Here is a 7,628-nt window from a genome sequence, read left to right as displayed (position 1 = left end):
AAACAAATGACATGCTGTAGAAATAAACAATACCTCCTGTAAAAGTAATGTTACCCAACAACAGCTTTTGCTGGCTACATTATTGCTTGTTTTATCAATTGTACTCCAAAGCTAAAAGAGCTGGAATCACGAGGCGGGTTCGAATATTTTGCTTCAAATCCAGCCCCAAAACTTTTGGTGGGTTTCATAGAGCTCCCACCTAGGGGTGGGCAATATTGCACTGTGATATTTTAAGACATTTTAACAATACATGGTACTTCATTTTTCTAGATTCAATGAGTTGGAACAGACACAATAGAACAGAGGTCACTAATAGGCAGACCGCGGTCCGAGTACGGACCCAGAGGCTGTCCTATGTGGACCTGGACCTATAACTGATAAAATATGGATAATTATTTAATTTCAACAGGTTGGTCGTATTTTAATCGGTGTAACATTCCTAGCCACTGTGGTACTGACACAGACCAATTGCATATGTTTTAAATACGACATGTGACGCTACTCAGCCAATCAGATCTGCGCATTACGATGAGCACTGAAACTCGAGCGAGTGGGAGGGATGAGATGAGAAATAGCAGTCAGAGAAGAAAGTGAGTCAGAGGGAAGTTATTTCACGTCATGCTCTAAAAAGAGAAAACTGACAATAAGTGTTGTTGAAATGTGACTGAATTGGACTTTATTTGATTTGACATTCAGTTTTGACTGTATAAGATAAATTATATAACTGCTAGGCTACGTCAGTAAACAGTATATGGCACTGAATGATGATGCAAGTTAGACATTATGATGTTCTGGATCTTTGCTTGAGGAAATTCTAACTGAATTTTAATTAAAGACCCCTGCAACAGAACCTGCAGTGCCACAACTAAAAACAAACAACAACAACAACAACAACAACAACGATTACATTGACTGTTTTACAAACTAAACTAAATCAAACAAGCCTAATTAAGCTCACACTGTAATGAAACAGTTAGATATTAACCATGATATGCTCATGAAAGTTAATTGTGACCTAATTTATCACAATAATGAAGAAATATCATCATTTTGCCCTTCCCAAGTGCCACATCCAAAAATACTATGATACACCGCATTGTACCAAGTCGAGTCGGCCCTAATTATGCTCACTTAGTAATGAAACATGTAGTGTGTGTTCTTTAACCCTTGTGGTGTTGATGTGTCTGTTACTCGGTGGTCTGGTGGACCCACCGCATTATTTTTTTTCTTCTTCAAATCAATACAGCCACAATAATTAATGTAAAAGTGCCAGTGTCCTCCTTTAGCAGCTGTAGCCAGTCAGCAGCCTGTCCATGTTGTCCACCCTCACACAAACACACACACAGCAGGCCATATAGGAGGAGAACAGAGCGAAGGACACAGCACCTCCACACTTTTACTCGCCGCGGGTTCAGCTCAACACCACGTGTAATATAAATATGTGGGGGGTGAACAGAGTGAAGACACTGAAAATTAATTTCATATTTTCTTCACAGAAAATGAGCAAAGACCAAGAATCTGAGGCTGAAATAATAAGAAATCACATCATTTTTTTCCTTTGGCAAACACTGAAAACGGGTCCCACAGACCTGAACACCACACCAGGGTCAAGTACTACTGATAGACACGCTATGCTCAGAAAACATCGTCATACCACACCACGCCCTAGCTCAGTATTCAAGTTACTGCCCAGGGAATTGTCCATCTTCATGGAGTTTCTCGTTTCTCCTCTGCCCGATTTGCTCTGCACATGAGCACCACTGTCACGCGTGTGTTCACTGCCTTATTGCTTCACAACACCGCCTGCTCTGTACCCTGCATGACCATCTTTATATTAATTATCTAAGTTATTTATAAGTCATTCTTAGATCACCTTGTACCGTTTAATCCTGAAACCAGGTTGTGGTCGGAGCACAGGGAGATGCTGAAGGTCCAGTCTCCTTACTCTTCTTGTCTAATTTCTAACAGTTGCTTCAGGCATGAAATTATGGTTTCCACATTCAAATAGCGCTAAATGTTAGATAGGATGCTGTGCAGCTATTACAGAATAAGTGTCTGACACTCAAACATATAACTCACTTTGTGTATAGGAGCCATTATATAAAGACCTATGAATTACACACTACATAGGAAGCAGGAAGGCATTTGAGATTAAGCCTATATTTTGCCCAGCTTTGTTCATGCAAATGTTATCATGGCGCCTGCAGAGGCCAAGAATGTTATCTGACACAGACTGTGTTTTCACCGATATACAGTACTGTGTGAAGGTTTTGGGCATCTAAGCAGATTTTTATACATTTTATATCAGTATTAATTAATATTCTATACATTTTGTTTATTCAAATATTAACACTTCTCAGCAAATAAACACAAACTACACAAATAAATAGATTTTGAAAATGAGTCTTGGGTGCCTAAGACTTTTGCGCAGTACTGTACATGTAGGATAAGTTCCAAATTACTGCTACTTAATGCTGATTGGTTAGCATTACTGCTACTGAGTGCTGATTGGCTGCCGAACATTGCAGCTAATTGGCTGTTCGCGCTCACTGACGTCATGAACGTACATTTTTAAACTCGAGTTTAAAAGCTCTTAAAAATATAACAGCAGTCTTAAAATATGTTATGCTGTTCAGTGTTCATAAAATGACTGGATTCTCTACATTAAAAGGTTTCAGCGTTTAAAAACTATGATTTTGCCCCAAAGCAAAAGCCCATTCTTTTTGAACGTGCTCTAGAGCGCCATCTAGTGTCTGACAAACATAGAAGACTTTACTTCGTGGTAATTCTCCTCTCTGACTTCTCTCACATGCTTTGATTGGTCAATGTTTGCCACGACCGACAGAATAATCTAGAACCACGATATTTCACAAGTGTTGCACGACATTTAATCATTCTGTGAACAAAGTATATGAAAGCATACGGACCTGCTCACAGGCTAAAAATAACAGCTAACATGCTAGCTAATTAAGTTATTTTAGAGATATTCAGTTGCATGCTGTCAGATTAAATCTCTACTGAAAGCGTCAGGAAATGGTACTGAAAGGTGAACTGAATATATAGACAGCTAGTTTACAGCTGCCACAGCTTAGGTGAACCATGGCAAGCTGGGCACTAACAACACTGGACAACCAGCGATGCTCAATCAGCTTAGTATTAGGTGTTTTATGCATCTTACATATTTATGTGCCAGATTGCCAAAGACAAATGTCCATTTCATGGTAATTTAATGGACAATAAAGTTAAGTCTTGAAATCTTAAATGATGCCAGCGGAACTCTTTGTATGGTTGTATCCGGGTCTTAGTATAAACTAAACGAAGGCGTAAGGAAATGACTGGACTGTCTCTCATCCTAAAATGACAGTATGGTCAAGAACGAGACGTAGTTGTTTTGCAAAAACACATTTTGTGTCTCACAGCGAGGAGGGCCTGGGTTCGCTTCCCCGGCCGGGCAACCAGGGTCCCCTCTGTGTGGAGTTTGCATGTTCTCCCTGTGTCTGCGTGGGTTTCCAGTCCAGAGACATGCAGTCATGAACGTATCTGTCTGCCTTCCCTGCGATGGACTGGCAACCTGTCCAGGGTGTATCCTGCCTTCCGCCCGATGACCGCTGGGATAGGCTCCAGCACCCCCACCCCCTCCCCCCGACCATGAGGGAGAAGCGGCTTAGAAAATGTGTGTGCAGTGTCTGAAGTTCGCTTCCTTGGCAACAGGCAGGTTTAGTTTTAAGATAGCTGCTGCCATTTTCAGCTGTGCTTTGTTGTACTTCAGTCAGTTGTTATATACCATCATAAAGCACAAACCTTTTGAGATTACTTTGAGGTGGTTGTGTTATGATTGAGGCTGCACAGCGTTAAGTCGAGTTGCTAAATGCAGTGAAAAAGTGCTCCAGGGCCTCCGACAGCTGTGTTGGGCAAGATCAGCCCAACATGTTTCAGTGCTTTCACATGTTCCTCCACTCCAGTCCTGTTTGGAGTCTGGGCCACAGCCCTGCCACTGAGAGACTTGTGCAAGAATGCAGCAGGGCAGGAATATCCCTGCATATAACAACAACTGGCGTATTTGCTTGTACATAAAAAAAAACGAAATTTCACTATTTTTTTCAAAAATATCTGCAGAGTTCGGTCACTGAGATTCAGAGTGGGTAGGTGCAAAGAAATGTAGAGAAACGCAACAAGCCAAGAACTTAAGAACTTGTGTTTTCTTTACAGTGGTGGTGATGGGAACCAGGGGTCACCATGTTTACAATGCAAATACAGTCATTTTGAAGTAATGCTGATCGTAGCAAAATTATATATATATATATAAATAAATTTTTCTCCAGCAAATAGATTTTGGGCAGGAAGATGGTAGCATTACTGCTACTACACACAACGCCCTGCATGTACCTCGCCACAATCACATGACTGGATTTCAAAACACAGTTTAGGCCAAAACCTTATCAAAACTACTGTAAAGCAGTGCGTCAGCCTGCAGGCAACATTCATAATCACTTCATGTAATAGCACTCCGGAAGCTTTTAAGCATTAAAGGGGAGCTCCACCAATTTTTCAAAAGATCCACATATTTAAATACTTGAGGTGCAAATAAAGCCATTCTGAGTGGTTTGGTGTGAAACGCTCCGTTCCAGAAAAACGTGCAGAGCCAAAACTGTTCACAGTGGTGGTGATAGGAACCAGACGTCTGAACAGTTGAATGTCCCTCACAGAAAGTTAGTACACTAAACAGTTATGAATGCACAGCCTGCTGTCAGACATTTTGTGATGCAATTCAGCCAAAACGTCTTGTTAATCCATTTATTTTAATCCATTCATGTTGGAGGGATACATGCAGGGCGTTGTAAGACAAAATAGCCCCCATAGAAAATGTACTTTTTTCAGATTTTTCACTATTTTTCCCCTCATGGACATTACATGCTAAACCTCAGAAGGCACGCTGATCATTTTGGATAGTAAATAAAATGGTTGTATTTGTGTTGCAGACATCGCGGCGCCTGGTTCCTATCACCACCATTGTAAAAACAGAGAAATCCGAGTCTGTTAGTTTCTGTACAATTCTATTCCACATCAGATCTATCTGAATGACACTGTTTACATCGCACAGACAGAATTACGCCACTTTCTTGAAAATCCAAGTTCCTCTTTAATCCTTCATACGTCTGGTTTCGACCATGACCACAGTGAACAATTCTGATTAGCCGTGTAGGTTTCTCTACAATGGAGCACGTACAGTGGAGTTGTTAAAGACCCAGAATGACTTTGTCGCCCTTTATCTACCTTTATAATGACTTTGTAGCAGAAATTTTGGAAAATCGATGAACTCCCCCTTTAAGCTCTGCCTCTACAGTTCCAGATGACTGAGTGCAGTAGTTTGACACTGGAGTCGAGCTGGGCTCGGGCTGTTTTCACCGTCAGAAAGCCTTCATTCATGCGCCAGTCGGTCCGAGATGCCTAAGAGCAGTTTTAGTGCGGACCTGTTACATCACCAATGTTCTCTGCTAGGCAACAACAAAAACATAAATAAGAAAAAAAGAAGTTTTCTCTCTTTTACTCCCATCACCTGGGTCGCCTATACAACCACCCACGGCACTGATAATGCTAGGAAACTCTCCTGTAGCAGAGGGCAGACACTTTCACTTGATCTTCCACAGCTTTTAGGCGTTTCTGGGCCTGCTGGAACATCTCAGGGGAGATCATGGTCACCGTCGCCACTCATTTACAAGCGAAAGCAGCGGTTAAAACCTCTAGCGACGACAACAAGCGCTCGTTTTCATTCCCGTGCCCAGTCAGGAAGAAACCCAAACCTATCACATCCCGTCCAAACGCGATAAAGACGCCAGCCTGTCTGGAAAAGGACGCAGAAGCGAAGGAATTCATCCAGCCCCGCTGATAAAACTGCTTCTCACCTCACGTCGCTGCTCAGGGCGCAGAGATGGGTCCAAAAAGCCCAACAGAAACGAGCCCAACTCGCCCAAGTCCGGCTTTCTCGGTCCTGACAGGAGCTCAGCTCGCTGGTGGTGATGTTTCACTCCTGCTGGAGTCACTTGCTCTTGGTCTGAAGACGTTTCCCAGAATTTTAGTCCAAATAACCCCTCCAGCCGGAAGGTGGGGTCGACAGATAAACGCCGTGCCAGCTCTGCTGCTGTGTCCAGTTTAAACGGCCCCAAATCGACGCGAACCGCTTCTTTAAAGCCCTGCTCGGCTATGGCCAGGCCAGTTCACGCGTTCCACCCAGCTCTTCCACAGAGGTGTGGTGACACACGGTGGTCACACCCCATGTTCAGCTTGCTAAACTTTATCTGCCCTGTTCAGCGCTGGTCCGCACGGTTTCCGGCCACGGTGGGGCGCTGTAGTGCGAGAGGACGCCCCAACCTGAAATTACAGTGGGCCTTTTTACTATTCTCGTCCTCCAGTTGACCTCTTGAGCTCCTTGGGACCACCGGTGGTTCCAAACCGCACTTGGTCATGTTCTTCATAACGTTCATACTCCATAAGCTCCATTCAGAAGCTGGGCGTCGTGTGAGGCTGTAGCTCTTCTCTCCAGTCTAATAGACGGTGACGTCATTTTAAACCCTTATAATAAAAGAAGCTGAACTTTGTTTTTCTACTGAAAGTCGAGCCGTTTTTCCCCAAATCTGGGCTCTAAACTATAAACAGCTGGCGTCTCTTCAGTGATCTGCTCTGGAAACATCACTTTTAGAGAATAACACAAAGAGCGGCGCAGATTTTTGGCTTTCAGCAGTAAAGTGTGAGTGTATAGTGATGTGTGGAGATCATAAAATACATTTACTATTCATTTGAGGGGCTTTTACAAAAAATAAATAAAATAAATAAAAATCTGCATTTATTTAATGCAGTCACTGAATAATTTGCCTTATGATTTGGGCATATAAATTCATATGGAGGAAAAAATATATATATATATACACTGCTCAAAAAAATAAACACGTAAACAACACAATATAACTCAGAGTAAATCAAACTTCTGTGAAATCAAACTGTCCACTTAGGAAGCAACACTGACCATCAGTTTCACAGCTGTTGTGCAAATGGAACAGACAACAGGTGGAAATTACTGGCGATTAGCAAGACTCACTCAATAAAGGAGTGGTTCTGCAGGTGGGACCACAGACCACTTCTCAGCACCTTTCTGCTTTCTGGCTGATGTTTTGGTCACTTTTGAATGTTGGTGGTCTTTCACACTCGTGGTAGCAGGAGACGGACTCTACAACCCACACAAGTGGCTCAGGTAGTGCAGCTCATCCAGGATGGCACATCAATGCGAGCTGTGGCAAGAAGGTTTGCTGTGTCTGTCAGCGTCGTGTCCAGAGGCTGGAGGCGCTGCCAGGAGACAGGCCAGTACACCAGGAGACGTGGAGGAGGCCGTAGGAGGGCAACAACCCAGCAGCAGGACCGCTACCTCCGCCTTTGTGCAAGGAGGAACATCTGGTTCCTATCACCACCACTGTGAACAGGTTCTGACTCAGTGGAGCGGAGTATATACCCCACCCACCCCCTCCACCCCCCATAGTGAAAACCTGATTAGATCCTGAGTTGCGTATATGGGCATGATGCCAACTACGACATGACACCATCTGAAGCAGCGAAACAGAATTAGCCTTTTTTTTTGT

General features: G+C 43.2%; 1 protein-coding gene across 1 annotated transcript in view; it reads right to left on the bottom strand.

The window, feature by feature from the left end:
• The window catches only part of tmbim1a (transmembrane BAX inhibitor motif containing 1a), a 21,856-nt gene extending 15,504 nt beyond the window's left edge, over positions 1–6,352 (bottom strand). The window contains exon 1 of the mRNA XM_017724108.2: positions 5,904–6,352. The gene's annotated coding sequence lies outside the window, so the exon portion shown is untranslated. The remainder of the gene's footprint in view (positions 1–5,903) is intronic.
• Between the last annotated feature and the right edge of the window lie 1,276 nt (positions 6,353–7,628).

Source organism: Pygocentrus nattereri, chromosome 30 (assembly GCF_015220715.1).
Source record: "Pygocentrus nattereri isolate fPygNat1 chromosome 30, fPygNat1.pri, whole genome shotgun sequence".
Lineage (NCBI taxonomy): Eukaryota > Metazoa > Chordata > Actinopteri > Characiformes > Serrasalmidae > Pygocentrus > Pygocentrus nattereri.
The sequence above is the reverse complement of the archived record's forward strand: the minus strand, read 5'-3'. Positions and strand labels throughout refer to the sequence as shown.